Source organism: Nymphaea colorata, chromosome 7 (genome assembly GCF_008831285.2).
Source record: "Nymphaea colorata isolate Beijing-Zhang1983 chromosome 7, ASM883128v2, whole genome shotgun sequence".
Lineage (NCBI taxonomy): Eukaryota > Viridiplantae > Streptophyta > Magnoliopsida > Nymphaeales > Nymphaeaceae > Nymphaea > Nymphaea colorata.
The window spans coordinates 9,376,054-9,393,114 of NC_045144.1; positions in this window are offsets into that span (position 1 = coordinate 9,376,054).

Below are 17,061 nucleotides of genomic sequence, written 5' to 3' on the forward strand. Positions count from 1 at the left end.
GTTGGATTTTACCGTGCAGTCTAGAACGCTCAATATGCATTTGAGTTCCAAAACTTTGTGCCTTCCTCTCCTTGTGATCATCTTCTTCAATCATGCCCTGTTGAGCAAAGGCAGCAGGCACATGCTCGATGGAGGAAAATATTATCGAAATGAGGTCCCGATCAAGACCATCACGGTATATGCCCCTTTTTTATTTCCCATTTTCCTATTGTCATTATACCTTTTAGTTGCAATGGCAAGTGCGACAAGCTACAAAAATTGCCCTTCTTTATATATATACCTGCCTTCTACTTTTTTGTTTATTTATATATGAATGCAATTTGAATTTTAAAATTTAAATTATTAGTACCCCTTAGCGAGAAATTTCTAACAGGTCGGCCACTACACCTGTTTGTATTTGTTTCACTAAGATCGGTTTCACATGGTCCAGACACCTAAAACATGTTTGAATTTTTTTTTAGTGTATATAACTTAAAATAGCTCTTAATTGTTAAAAAGTGAAAGAACATGGCCTAATAAATATTGATCAATTAGGGCTGATTCGTCTTATTAGTAGTAACAAAGTCGCCATTTCTGATCGATCATCGTCGTTGTCGTCCTCCAACTTGTTGTCGACAGCTAATTTGTCTATGCGAACTTTATGATGAGTCTTATATTTCATAACATTTAAAACTCTTTTATTTTTTTGTTTTTTACATTTAGCAAGTATTGGTGTAGCCATTACTATATGCCATTAACTAATATGCATCCATTTGACCTCTCATAAAGTGTTGTTGATCCCACTCTAAATTAAACATTATTATTTGTTCATAACTTTTATAACGAGCTCATAATTATTTTATACAAACAGCCAGAGGTTGATGTAGCGCTCACTGGACAGATGCATATTAATTTGGTGGATCACTGTCTTGAAGATCATTAGAGATTAATATTGACAACATTGATTGGTAAACCATAGAAGTCCACAAGGTAACCAAATCTGATGCAAGATTATACGTGGAGGCACCAACTAAACTTAAGCCATAGATAGTTGCTTTTCAATCTACGATCATTCTTTCTAAGTAATATAGTCCAAACTTGGAAGCAATATCCTTTGAGTTCTATTTGGATCCAGTGGCCACAAAAGGAAGCGCAGTAACAGTTTTATCAAATTGTTCAAACAAACTGAAAGATAGTTGCTAAGAAAATATGACATTTGCAAATTTAAGCAAGGATAAAACTCCTTGCTCTCCTAACTTCAATTGTCCCTAATAGTTTTTTCTGATTTTCAGGTAGATGATGGAGACATCTATGATTGCATGAAACTTGGTAGTCACCCTCGAAAGCGGAACCCTTCCATTTTAAGAAAGATACAGTCGAGGGAAAAGCCTTCGCTACATGGAACAATAACAACAGCTAACAATTCTGATCATGGATCGACGAGGAACAGGCGGAGAAAGGCCGGAGCATTCAAAAAAGTAATCTGCCCACCGGGAAGTTTTCCGGTTCTAAAGGCCACCAAAGCAGGGCCGCTAAATTTCAGTGCCATCGAAAGTTTTGCAAGTTTACGTGCCAGATCGTTTCTCAAATCAAAAACCATAAAACCGCTGGTTGATATCGACCCTTCATTACATGAGGTCAGATATCTATTATATACCCTTTTCCGATCACACTATTTCTTCTTCTTAGCATTTATTGATCTTTCATGCACCCATTTTATCTTGTGTGTTGTGCTTGATCAACAAAGAACTTAGAATGTATTGGTTTGTAACATATACGCGGATTATGTATAGTATGCAACAGTTTCGGTAACCGGAAGTTATGGAGGCGGAGAAGGAACTTTGAGTGTTTGGCAACCTAGGCTTGAGGACGACAGTGAAATGAGCTTATCACAAATATGGGTTTTAAATAAAACGCCGGATGACTTTTCTATGTCACTGGAAGCTGGTTGGATGGTATGTTTGATTCCTTTGTTCACAGCAAGAAAAGAGATGATCCCTTCTTTTTAATAATTCAAGTTAGCTTTATTTGTTTTGCCTTCCTCCCACTTTTATTTGACCTTTTGTCTTTGTTGTGGTGAAGGTCAATCCTAGGTTATATGGAGATAGAAGAACGCGGTTTTTTGCCTTCACCTCGGTAAGTGACTGTGCCTAATTCCATTGGTGTTGATTTTTAGATCACATATAACACACTAGCAAATGCAAATGCACGCTTTCACTCGTTGACTTTAATGGCGAAACTATTATGAAGACGGGTTTTAGCTTCAAAATTACAAAATAACATTTATTACTTTATAACATGGACGAAGTATACATATATAGGAATATTCTATTATACCAGATTTAACATAGTTGCTGGATGGTTAAAGTTAAAAATCTGTCGATTAAAGCACCATATAAAGTGAAAGTGATGCTAAGGGTACCATATACCTTTGCTGCACTGATAAGCCATCACTAATGCCCCGGTGTGGCTACAATATATATGGTTGTAAGATGGTTAAAAGTAATGTGTGTGCGCATTAGAATTTTCTTACGCTCTGAAGGATACCCATGATGCTGCCCTTTCTCTTATCCAATTCACAATTCTTGTTAAACCCACTCTCATACTTAAGAAATCAGACTCTAGAAAGTTATAAGGATATTGTGCTAAAAAGAGATTCAGCTGGCGATGTTTTCGTGTCATTCCTATATGTGAAGCAACAAATAGGCAGCTTTTTCTCTGTTATAAGACTTATTTTTCTATTGTTTCAACAGAATGACGGCTTTAACTCATGGCTCTATAATGACAACTTCAGAATACCAGCAAACAATAACCTGCGATTCTCAAGAGTGGATAATTATATGCCCTTCGGTACACAACTTGATTGTTCAACTATCGATGGGGATCACACTGAACTTGAAATCGTCATCAAACAGGTGCGTACCCAATTTCTTTGTGTGTACATGTGCATTTTTGTGTTTGTATGTGTGTTTACATGGGCTGAACAAAAGAAGTTCCCAGTTGTACTAAAATGAGCCCAATTTTGGGTCCAAAGCCAAAATATTTTTCAAACAATACATACAACTTATACTCCAGTATCGGCTGGACCATTAGCACATATATATGTTTATAAAAATTTTTGGCTGACAACCCCAAAACCAAGTTTTTGGTGGGGTTTGGATCACACGAATAAACCATGTTTTCACAAGACAGTGTTTTGATTTGGGGATAAATACCTAATACGTCCAAGCAAGGCTAAATGCTCTATTGTCGGGAGTAGAATATACCATGTTCTGGCAGGCGTGGAGGATTCAAATATGAACGACTTAAGTTAAGGTGGACTAATCGACTTTCTTTCCAATAAGTGAATTCAAAGTTCAAACAGCCACATGACTTTTGAGTGGATTATGTGCATGCTTATACATATTATATGTTTAACAAACAGGCACGTGTAAACTCACTAATTGATATTGGGGATGTGTAGAAGTGAACTTTCAGCATGACATAGTGTAAGGGTGTCCAATTTGTTAAGAATACATAAATGAAAATTTATATTTGAGAATAGTATTTTTCTTCTATATATATATATACATATATATATAAATGAAAATTTATATTTGAGAATAATATTTTTCTTCTATATATATATATATATATTACAAGTATCTTCAAAAATTCAGGTTTTGTCATACAAACAAAAGCCAGGTTTTGAAGTGAAAACCTGTTTTAGCCTTTTCATCCAAGCAGGCAAACCAAATTTTAAAAGCTCTTTAAAAAACCACGTTTTAACCTAACCAGGTTCTGCGAAAATCAGGTCTTTGAGACAATATTCCAAAGGCCCCCTAAGACAATGTGATGCCAAATCAATTAACATCTGTCATTTATTAACCGACTTGGTAAAGACCTTGCGTCAGCCACATCATCGCAAATTAATATCTAAGCTTGCCTTGCAAGTAAAAGAATTGAACATGGAGTTAATAGTTCTCGAAAAAGTTAGCACAACCGTAGGGGCGATGAGTGCTAGTAGGCATCAACTCTATTTGCTGAAAAAACATGGCCCACTAACATGCAAGTTGAGGTGTGGGGGTGGTGGCTTTTTAAGACGCCAATACATGACTGCCCTATATCTTTAAAGGGACAAGGGGTTAGGTGGATGCTTCGACTCTCTTCTTGAACAGTAGAAGGAAATATTCCTCTTGCTCACCAAAGAACATTGACTTAATACTCTGGTTTGTTGTTTGCACTATAATATAACTCAAATTCGAAGTTCCAATTACATCACACTAGAAAATCTTCCAAACCAAAAAACTAAAGAAAATAAAAGAAGAATTGCAAACAAATAACAACTTAGCTAGGCAGAGATTAGAGAAAAGGTATGTCTTATTGATTAGTGGATTAATAATGTATTTTCATGTTTGTCAGGATGAAGATCAAGATTGGGGACTTTGGGTGGATGATACCATGATCGGCTTTTGGCCAAAATCAAGATACAGAAAACCCTATGCAAACAAAATTATATGGGGAGGTGAGATAGTGAATAAGCGGACAAGGGGAAGGCACACATCCACCCAGATGGGGAACGGCCATTTCTCGAGCGAACAGACAGGGAGGGTTGCATACATCAGTAACATGGCCTTATACGATCTCGACCTGGATCGTTATGATGCTCCCGAAGCGATCGATGTACACGTCACCGAGCCCGACTGCTATGATCTCAAATATTTCCAATTTGACGATGACGATGATGATGACGATGGCTATCGCCAGCATATAACATTCGGTGGGCCTGGTTATGATAGAATAAAATGTCCTTGACCTTCTGATTAGACTGTTATCGATGCTAATCTGCACTGTTAAGTAATTCCTCTTTTGTTTTTTTTGCGTTTTGTTTTGTGGTGTTCCTTGAATTAATCAAGTTACTTTTGAGACATGAGAAAAATCATTGCACAACACCATCTTCATCTCCTATTGGTGTCATCCATGTGATTCCGAGTGACTGCCAAGTTAGTCACCTTCTCCTTATAATCTGTTTTTAGTGTTTCATGAACTGACCACTTATGTTTCAATTTGCATATGAATGTCCTTTGTTTGCTTTTTTTTTTAAAAAAAGTATATTGGCTGTTTCCATGGGCATTGGAAATAGAGATTGACTGTTTACCAATACTGACCCTAATACTGACCCTATTTGTTGCACCACCCCCCTCAGAAATGTCATGCATGTGATTTCAATAGCCACTAAGGAACACTTATCATGGCAGATATGTTCATCATCAGCTGGGTCAAGTAACTCATAGGGAATAGATCATATGTCAATCTTATTTTCTATCAAGTCGATTATCATTTCTCCTGTGTAAATCAAAACAAATAATTTGCATGTTTAAATCTTTTAAAATATTTAATTATGGCATACATGGGAAATTAATTAATTGTACCACTACAGTGAAGCAAATTATGACCGACCCGATAATTGATGGTTTAGACTAGAACGCCTGACAAGACAAATACGAAAGGGGAAAGTCATTGTTACTGGCTTTTTTTCTACAAAATAAAAAGGAAAAAAATTGACATTTAATTAGGAACTCTCTCTCTCTCTCTACGCACAATTTAATGTGCGTAACCTGAAAATATATAGTAATTACCAATAACTAAAGTCTTAATTAATTTGGTGAAATTATACATGAAAACCATATAGCAATTATAGGCCATTAATCTTAATTTCCCAAGGCCTTTTTTACAGCCCTGCCTGGTTATCCTGCCCGCTGTGAACATCCGTTCTTCTTGGAGCAGCAGAAGTTTTCCAGTTCAACAAAGTTCAGTCATTTTCATCAGCATCAGACTTTCAAGCCATCCCGGATTCATGGGAAGTTATGTGCACCGGAATGCAACATGCACAGCTCCTCGTGCATGACATGTGTCTTTCTGTGCCAATGTCAAGAAGTATATGTCATGCACATGAACTTGTGTACGGCACACAAGTGCATACAGGCCTATGCATATAACCACTTTGGGGTCATATGAGTTTGAAAAGGTCCACCGTTCAGTTCTTACGGCCATTTTGACAGTCCGCTGCATCAGTGTTCCATATGTAAAATTTACTGATTACAAAAACTCTGCTTCATGGGGTCGGAAGGACCAAAAAAGTTGCTAACAACAACAAATAGGAAATGTGGTTTCCATCTCATTCACAACATATGTCTGAATGTTATGGCCTTTCCCTTCGCTTACCTTCCTTTTCCTTCTTGCAAGATTGAAGATTTTATTAATTGGGTGAACTAAAACAATGCTTGAAATTTTTTTTAAGAAAAGACTTGCCAAGTTTTGCCTTACCTAATATCACAAAGAATCAATCTTGACATTGAATTAATGTCACCTATGTACGAAAGATTTAGAACTAAACGTAAAAAGGACGGTATCGATAATTACCAAAAAATGGGTGAAGTTGCACGATCAAGGATTCACAAAAGCAGGCCGTTTTATCTGCTTGAAGAAAGAAAGGATTTTGGTTTTATTGTCTTTTCTTGTAATTCCTATTTGCCACCTCACTAAATAAATTTCCTTCTCTAAAAAAAAAATCATCTCTTTTGCTATAAAATGTAAACTGCTTCACTTTGGGGTTTACCAAAAGCTAGATTTTGGATTTCACCATGCAGTCTAGATTGCTCGGAGCACTGCATATGAGTTCCAAACCTCTGTATCCTTCTCTTTCTTGTGATGTTCTTGTTCATTCATGGTCCAACCTGACCATCACAAAAAAAAAAGAATATAAAAAAAATTATATCTATTAAGAAATTGAATCTGATTTAGTTTTTTTTTTTTGGCCGTAATTTTTTTCTGAATGTTAGGGCCTGTTTGGTAGGAGGGAAAGAGAAGGAAAGGAAGGGATTGAACAATCTCTCCTTTGTTTGGCTGGTTAATTAGAAAGAAGGAAAATGAAGGGAAAAGGGGGGAAAAGGGCAAAATGTGTTTGACTGCAAGGGGAGGGAAAGGAAAAGAAAGGAAAGAAATGGATTGTTTAGTGTAAATCCTTTCCCTCCCAAATCGGACGGATTGGAAAGGAAAGGAAAGAAAGGTAAGTGAAAGAGTTTTCAATTCTATTCATTTTCCTTTCCTTTCTATCCAAACAAACTTTTTAATCAACTATTTCTATTTATTTCCATTCCATTCCATTCCATTCTCTTTCTCTTCCCTTTCCTCCCTTTCCATCTCTTCCTTTCCCTCCAACCGAACAAAGCGTTAAAGCTGCAGCAGCGATCTCTAATCACTCCTTCACCTTCTGGAATCGATTACACTGAGAAATGACCTTCGCACGAGAGGAATGAAGGAGAAAAAGAAGAAAAACTGCGGGACTTTCCGTAACACAGGAAAAAGCTGCGTTTGGAAATGGGGCGCAATGTTAAGGTTTTTTTTTACGCAGAACCATGGTGCGTTTGCAACGAAGGTTATTCTCAAACACATAAGACAATGCGTTGGTAAAGCCCCAAATATCCTTTGCTTCGCTAACGCAATTCGCTACTCATGGTGGAGAAAGTGGTACACCCAGAGATGATTTCCTAACGCAAATAGGCCAATGCGTTGCTAAAACATGCATTGTCAAGACTCTGAGCTGAGCAAAATAAACTGTGAGGGTTTTGGTGGCTGTTCAGAATTCCAGCCGAAGCAATCGACATCCCCTTCACTCATGAGGGTTTTGGTAGCTGTTCAAAGATTCCAGCGGAAGCAATCGGCATCCCATTCAAAGCTTGGTGTACATTTTGAAACTATATGACATCTGCACACGTTTATGCTTAATTTTGGATTTGATTCATTTAACCAGTTGTTTAGTATGTTGATCTTCTTAAATTAACATAGCAGGTCTGTGCTCAATTGCTAATAGCTTGTTTGGCTTACTTTTTGAAGCTTACTGCAAATTTACTTCATCTTGACGATTGTGGGGATGGCATGTAGAGCTCCAAAGTTGTTATTTAACATTACAACTTTTCCAACTTTCTAAATTTTTTTTCTTCCCCCCATGGACTGACGTTCATCTTTAAAGTAACTATTGAAGTTTTTACCTGGCGTCAGTAAAGAGGAAGATTTACAGACACAATGAATGTCATAAATTTTTCATGTTCGAATACTGATAATGACGAAGTACCAACCTGCATTTTTCATGCGCCAATACGGCTAATGGAAAAAGAAAACTTTTTGTAAAGACAAAAAGAAAATCGTAAAAAAGTGAAAAAATTAAAAAGGACATTCATTTTTTAAATAATTACCAAAATCTCTCCTTTTTTCTTTTGGCATATATGTGTTGTGTGCACCTAACAACGCACACAACTCACTCTCCACATTGCTTGGTATTCCTCGAATTGGGCAGCCTAGTTCCCACCCTCCATCTCCCTTGGGCTCCCATCCTTTCTCTCTCATCCTCTCATTCATTCGGGTTAGCTTTTCATCCAGGTTTATTGGAGTTGCATTTCAATTAATTGCATTCAATGTCATTTGCATTTCATTTCATTTAAATTTCATTAGAATGCATTTAATACGTGCGCTATTTCGTCTGGTTTAGTTGAAATTGCATTTACGTCATTGCATGGGTCCCTCTAGGAGGTGTACTTAGGCTCACTTTTCATAGGTGCCTCTAGTCAATACTTATAGAGTTTTCTTTCGTGTTTGATCTTGTGGATTTGGTTCATGTTTTAGGTTAGCCTAAGTATTTTACGTTTGCGCTCTGTTTTAAATATATATGGTTTTTACCCAACAATTTTTTGGCCGGGAATACTTTATATAGTAAAGGAAACAAGTCCTTATAGAAGACTATTGAAGATTATATACTGAAAATTTTACAATCATCTTTGGCGTACTCATTTCATGTGGATTTTGGATGAATTTTAACTCTAAATTTTTAAGTAATCCACGTATCAACTAAGTGCAGACGAAATTTCATCTAATTTCTAGTGGACTTTGTTGGGTTTTTTATGGTATTCTCCAAACTGGTTTTCTGCACTGCCAATTTTCTGACCTGTTGGGGTCAAGGACATTAACTATTAGCAAAATTAATTTCTTGGATGTTCTAATATGATTCACGTTCCTTGTGCATTCAAGTGCAGGTTGATATATGCAATTGGTGCTTCGTCTACACTGTATTTTATGGAAAGCATCCTTTTTTTAAGTACCTCCTCTCAAAAAGACACACCAAACCCATTGCTTAAACAGTAACCACCAAAGGAAAACTTAAAGAACTGCAAGAAGTGGAAGAAGAAGAAAAGATTTTCTCATTCACAAGATACATCTGAATTTAAGGCCATTCCTTCACTTTTCCACCTTTTTCTTTTAAACAAGCACGCAAGGTTTTTTTTTTTTTTAAAAAAAATTTGGTGGACTAAAATCATTATTGAAATAGTTTTAAGAGAAACACTTTTTAAGTTTTACCTTCTGATATGATTAAGAATCAATTATGATACTGAATTAATGCCACTTATATACGAAAGATTTGACAACCACATGTAAAAAAAAGCATGGGATCCAAGATAACCAAAAATTGAGTGAAGTTACACAACAAGTGGTTCACAAAACGAGGCCACTTTCTCTATTTAAAGAAAGAAAGGATTTCATTTTATGGTCTTTTGATTCTTGTTTGCGGCCTTAACCAAGTGATTTTCTTTCCCAAAAAATATCACATTTTATTCACTTCAAGCTGGCAATAGCTTCACTTTGAGGACAACCAATACTAGATTTTGGATTTTACCCTGCGGTCTAGAATGCTCAAAGCCGTTGATATGCATTTGAGTTTCAAAACTTTGTGCTTTCCTCTCCTTGTGATCATCTTGTTCAATCATGCCCTGTTGAGTAAAGGCAGCAGGCACATGCTCGAGGGAGGAAAATATTATCGAAAGGAGGTCCCCATCAAAACCATCATGGTATATGCACCCCTTTTTATTTCCCATTTTCCTATTGTCATTATACCTTTTTAGTTGCTATGGCAAGTGTGCCCAGCTACAAAAATTGCCTTCTTTATACATATAGCTACCTTCTTCATTTTTGTTTATTTATATATGAATGCAATTTCAATTTTGAAATTTAAACTATTGGTGCCCTTTAGCCAGGAATTTCTAACAGGTCAGCCACTAGACATGTCTGTTTTTGTTTCACAAATTTCGGTTTCACATGGTCCACAAACGTAAAACATGTTTGATTTTTTTTTAGTGTATATAACTTAAAATAGCTTTTAATTATTTATTTATAATTTTTATAATGAGCATATAATTATTTTTCAATATAAACATCAAGAGGTTGATGTAGCCCTTAGTGGACAGAAGCATATTAATTTGGTGGAACACTGTCTTGAAGATCATTAGAGATTAATATTGACAACATTGATTGGTAAACCATAGAAGTCCACAAGGTAACCAAATCTGATGCAAGATTATACGTGGAGGCACCAACTAAACTTAAGCCATAGATAGTTGCTTTTCAATCTACGATCATTCTTTCTAAGTAATATAGTCCAAACTTGGAAGCAATATCCTTTGAGTTCTATTTGGATCCAGTGGCCACAAAAGGAAGCGCAGTAACAGTTTTATCAAATTGTTCAAACAAACTGAAAGATAGTTGCTAAGAAAATATGACATTTGCAAATTTAAGCAAGGATAAAACTCCTTGCTCTCCTAACTTCAATTGTCCCTAATAGTTTTTTCTGATTTTCAGGTAGATGATGGAGACATCTATGATTGCATGAAACTTGGTAGTCACCCTCGAAAGCGGAACCCTTCCATTTTAAGAAAGATACAGTCGAGGGAAAAGCCTTCGCTACATGGAACAATAACAACAGCTAACAATTCTGATCATGAATCGACGAGAAACAAGCAGAGAAAGGCCGGAGCATTCAAAAAAGTAATCTGCCCACCGGGAAGTTTTCCAGTTCTGAAGGCCACCAAAGCAGGGCCGCTAAATTTCAGTGCCATCGAAAGTTTTGTAAGTTTACGTGCCAGATCGTTTCTCAAATAAAAACCACAAAACCGCTGGTTGATTACAATCCTTCAATACATGAGGTCTGATATCTATTATATCCCGTTTTCCGATCACTCTTCTTCTTCTTCTTCTTCTTCTTCTTACAATTTATTGATCTTTCATGCACTCATTTTATCTTGTGTGTTGTGCCTGATCAACAAAGGCCTTACAATGTATTGGTTTGTAACATATACATGGATTATGTATAGTATGCAACAGCTTATGTAACCGGAAGTTATGGAGGTGGAGGAGGAACTTCGAGTATTTGGCAACCTAGGCTTGAGGAAGATATTGAGATAAGCTTATCACAAATATGGGTTACAAATAGAAGTGTCACTGGAAGCTGGTTGGATGGTATGTTTGATTCCTTTGTTCACATCAGGAAAAGAGATGATCATTTCTTTTTAATAAATTCAAGTTAGCTTTATTTGTTTTGCCTTTTTTCCACTTTTATTTAACCTTTTGTCTTTGTTGTGGTGAAGGTTTATCCTATGTTATATGGAGATAGAAGAACACGGTTTTTTGCCTTCACCATGGTAAATGACTGTGCCTCACTCCATTGGTGTTGATTTTTAGAGCACCAATAATACACTAGCAAATGCAAATGCACGTTTCACTCATTCCTATAAAATCCCTCTCTGCGAAACTATCTCCATTTGTATGTGAAGCAACAAACAGGCTGCTTTTTTCCTATGGTCATCATGATGAAGTAAAAACTGCATAAATTAGGAGAAATGTAGTGTGAATGGTATAAGACTTATTATATTTCCTTTGTTTCAACAGAATGACGACTACAACACATGGCTCTATAATGATGACGACAGAAAACCACCGAATAATCATCTGGAGTTCACAAGAGCAGATGATTATATGCCCTTCGGTAAGCAACTTGATTGTTCAACCATCGATGGGGATAACACTGAACTTGAAATCGTCATCACAAAGGTGAGTATCCAATTTCTTTGTGTGTATCTGTGCGTTTTTGTGTTTGTATGTGTGTTTATATGGGCTGAACAAAAGAAGTTCTCAAATGTACTAAAATAAGCCCAATTATGGGTCCAAAGCCTAAATATTTTTCAAACAATACATACAACTTATACTCTAGTATCGGCTGGACCATTAGCTCTCTTCATCTTCTTTCCTTCTCATTTTTCCTTCTTCTTCTCTAACTTAGAACAAACTTTATCAAGTTACAACTCTTCAAGGGAACACGAAGATCTCTTGGAGGCCTCTTCTTCATCGCCTTGGAGCTCTATTCAAGGTGAGTCTAGGATCACTCGAAGCAAGGGTGATCATTTTTCCTTCAAACCATTCTCATTAGAGGTATGTAATCAACATCCCTCTCTATTCTTTCCTTTGTTTTGTTTCTCTCTTTTTCATCTCCCCATACCATATGAGATAGCTTTCAAATCTCTATTTTAGAGTAAAGAAGCTATGCTCGAGTGCACCGGGAATATGAAAAAAAGGAGATGATATTTCATTTTATGATTGAAGCATGCTATCTCTTTTCTTGAATATAGCCTTCTTTTGCTTCTCTCATTTTCTCTCCTCTTCATCTCCCCATGACCATATGAGATAGCTCTCAATCTCTATTTTAGAGTCAAGAAGCTATGCTCGAGTGTACCAGGAGCATGAGAAGGTGAGATGATATTTCATGTTATGATTGAATCGTGCTCTCTCTCTTTCCTTGAATATTACTTTGTTTCAAGATATTATCCATGCATAGTTGTTTGATTTTTCATTTATATGTGAATGCACAACGAGAATGAGAGTGTGGTATGAGACTCTTCATTTTATGTTGATTTTTGAGGTTGATGCTTGTCTAACCCGAGGGAAACCCCCACGAATATGTAACATTTTGCACTAGTTTCCTTTTTAATCATTCTATTAGGAACCCAAATGAGCATCTTATCCTATTATTTGTTTTTCTTTCATACCGAACAGTGGAAGAAACATATTCCCTAGTAACAAAGCAGGTAACTATGTTTTATGTTCAAATATTTGAAAACATGCTTTCCAAAATATTTTCGAAAGAACCATTTTTAATGTGACTTTGGAGACTTAGCTTAGGTTATTGTATGAGTCCAAGCTCCCCTCCTACCTACAATCAACCTTGAATTAGGTTATTTTAAGCCATTTCTTGATTTCGAATCTCATGAAGACATTTATATATACATATGTTATATACATATGTTGTATACACATATGTGCACATGATGATCCCCTTTATCCTTCTCTTTCTATGTTTTCATATTCTATTTTAAAAATTTTCATATACACATGAATACATGCATACATGTATTTTATTTGCTCTCTCTTGAATATTTTATTTCACTTTTCAAGATAAACATCTTCTCTTACAAATTTCTTATACATACACGTATATTATGTATGTATATTTCTCTTTTCCTCTAAAAATCTCTCTTTCTATTGAAATCAATATCATTTTTACAAACTTTCATATACGTACATATCATATGTGATGATATATGTACATCTCTTTCTTTCTTTCTCTCTCTCTCTTTCTTTTTATGAGAGTATTTCATCTTTTCCATTCTTTTTAACATTTTCCTTTCATGATCCTTTTATTTTCCAACTTCACTAGGACCAATGACTAAGTAATGACACAATATTGGATTCATGCTTGATGGTCTACAACTTCAACCCATTTTCAAAAACTTTTCCTTCTTATATATGGTAACCATGAAAACAAAAATCTTAGATGTATGTTATGGTAGGAATGTTTCTAGATGAACGTTATGGTAGAAATGTCTTTAAATAAATATTGTGGTAGGAATGAATAATGTAGGATCAATGCATTCATACATCCACAATCACTTAATATCACTCATGATCACAAGTACCTCTCCAAAAGAGTTTAAGCAAGATGAGATGGAGCACTAACTAGGTAGTAACCAAATTAGAGTAAAATCTCAAGCATACTTAAAGTCTTAAGGGAACACTAAAATGACTTCAAAATAATTTCTCAATCTTTCCAAATGATCTTTACAAAGATTTCTCAATTCTAATTTTCTCTAATATATTTCACATTCCCAAGTAGTTCTTCAAAGCTAATAGTGGTGTTGAGAGGTTCAAGGTTAGAATAGTGGCCAAAGGTTTTGCACAAACAGAGGGACCGGATTATCATGAAACACATGCACCTGCAGCCAAATTGGTCACTGTTAGATGTCTCCTTGCCATCACAGCCAAGAGAAACTGGTTTTTCCATCAAATGGATGTTCACAATGCCTTTTTGATTGGCAGGATGAAGAAATATATATTTCATTCCCCCTGAATATAAAGACTCCAACGACAAGCTTGTGCGCAAATTGAACAAGTCCATGAAGCAAGCACCTCGATTCAGTCAAGGTGTAATTATTCCTTGTTCACCCTCACATTTGAAAATGTGTTTATGGCCGTGCTAGTGTACATAGATGATTTAATTGTATGTGGCAATGATCTGAAAAGTGTTGAAGACTTCAAAGGGCACTTGAGCAGCTGCTTCAAAATGAAAGATCTAGGGCAACTTAAATATTTCTTGGGGCTTGAACTTACCTATACAAAACAAGTTATTTTTCTCGCACAGCCCAAGTACACTTGTAACCTGTTGGATGAAACAGGATTGCTGAATGCAAATTGGCAATAACTCGTCCGAATATCATGTTTGCTGTTCATGCCCTCAGTAGACATATGCAAAATCCAACTACAACTCACCTCAGTTTAGCCATGAGAGTTCTACGTTACTTGAAAAAGAACCCAGGTCAAGAGTTGATTTTTTCAAGTCTGAAGATTGTCAACTTGCAGCGTATTGTGACGCTGATTGGGCAGCATGTAAGGTCCCTTTCTGGTTTCTGTGTTTGCATGAGCAGTAGCTTGGTGTCTTGGAAAACCAAGTAACAGCCCAGCTGTTATCACGGTTCTCTGCAGAAGCAGAGTACCGTGCCATGGAAAATGTCAGTTGTGAAATTCAGTGGCTGATGTATATTCTGGCCGATTTCAAAGTTCAGCATTTAGGTGCAGTTCTAATAATGAGTGACAGTAAATCTTCTCCGAAAATGGCTGCCAATATAGTTAAACATGAGAGAACCAATCATGTTGAACTGGATTGCCACCTAGTTAGAGATTTGGTCAAAAGCAGGACAACTGAAACCAGTATGTGCCTTCAAAACATCAAATTGCTGATTTGTTCACTAAAGCTCTCATGAAAAATCAGTTCCTTTACTTAAAGATCAAACTTGGCATGTATAATCTCCATGCGCCGTTTGAGGAAGGGCAGTTGAAGAATACCGATTCAAGTCGGCCATCAGATGCAATTAATAGTACTAGTGAGCAATTTAACTAAAGCTGAATATTGTTCCTCAATTATGTATTAGCCCTGTCCAGCTGTAAAGCTGTTGCGTAGATATTTCTCGAGCCGCTTCCAGAAAGTTCTTAGGTGATTTCGTGGATGATTCTTGTAACAGAATTGTATGTTGTATCTCCTTTCTACCCTCTTGTAAAAACGTGTATATAACCATTTAAGTCTGAACAATTCTAACTGAGAGCTATTTTACTCTCTGCGCTTTCTAATTCCTGATCGTTTAGCTGCTGCGTGCCTTTCCTGTTTTCATGTCTGCATACGGGAGCACTCTGTCTCACCTAATTCTAACATTGGTAGACATTAAATCAAATGTTTCTATTCTATTATTGTATCACATTTTGCGACTGTCAGGACTACACATGAATTTTACACCAACAAAAGTATCAGTACCATCTATCTATAAACTATGAACCTCATGCTCAATTAAACCGTTTCCTTTATAGAAAGACGAATATTCATTATCTTTATAAGAGACTTCATACATTTTTTCATTTTCCAGAGAACAAATATTTTTACAGACAGACTTAGCATTACATTTGGGTTCATATCCCTTTTGATTTTAGTCATACCTAACAAAAAGACACAAGATAATGTTTGGTAAGACAGTTTGCATTTTTTGAATAAAATAAAACATTTGCATTTAAGCCCACTTAAGTTGAGAATAGTTAGTTTTTATTTTGAGAATCATTTCCATTGGACTTATATGTTTCACAGTTTCTGAAGGCATAAAATTGGTTAGATAGATGACTATGAATGACTTCAGCCTGAATAGTTTTTGGCAACATTACTTGAGTTCAAAAGTGTTCAATTAGTTTCGACTATGTGCCTTTAATTTTCGTTTTTACTACGCGCATGCATTTTTGAAGTCCTTTATGTTGGGAAGTTTACATACATGATCTTCAGTAAGCAGTTCATTCAAGTTCAAATGTGCCCAACAATTTATATTATGTATGTAATGTATAATTGTCTACAAACATCACATAAAAATAATATGTTTCTTCATAAAATCACACCTAATTGGACCCCATACACATGAATGCACTAATATGAATTGTTTGAAAGAGACATAGTTTACATGTGAAAATGGAAGCTTCCATATTTTGCTAAGAATACAAGCAATGCACGTGTAGCCTTTTTCATTATAAAATTTACACAATTTTGGAAGAAGAAAAAGCTTGGATAATTGGAATGACTTTTCCTTTTACGCCGGAGGAGATGAAGACCTTTCTCCTTCGCATTAGTTATAGGTTTTCGTATGAAGTTTAGAGATGTAAAAACTTTTCTAGTTCTTTTTGTGTGATTATATTTCTTTGTGTGTTTGAGCATATCTTTTTGATAGATAAAGTGAGACATTACATTATGAAAGTTAAAAAGGTTCTCTAATTTGTGTTCATGAAAAAGAGTTTCAATTCTTACATGGTATCAAAGCCTTAGCCTGATTTAAGAAATGTTTTGTGCTGCCTCATAAGCTAGTTTTCTCCTTGTGGTCTATCTTCGTAATTTTTAATTCATATCAAACCTTCATCACGGGAGAGAGGATAATGACTACATCCCTTGAAGACTCAAATCATACCGTATAATGCAGACTTTAGCCATGAAGCATGCAACGAAAGTTTATGGGGATAAGTTGATGGGTCCACATTAATATTTACTTTCTGCTTCCGAAGAATGTGAGACAAGATGTCAAAATGATCAATGGAGCTACTGAATGAATACAACAAAAGTTACTTGCCTATCATCATCATTTTGAATGA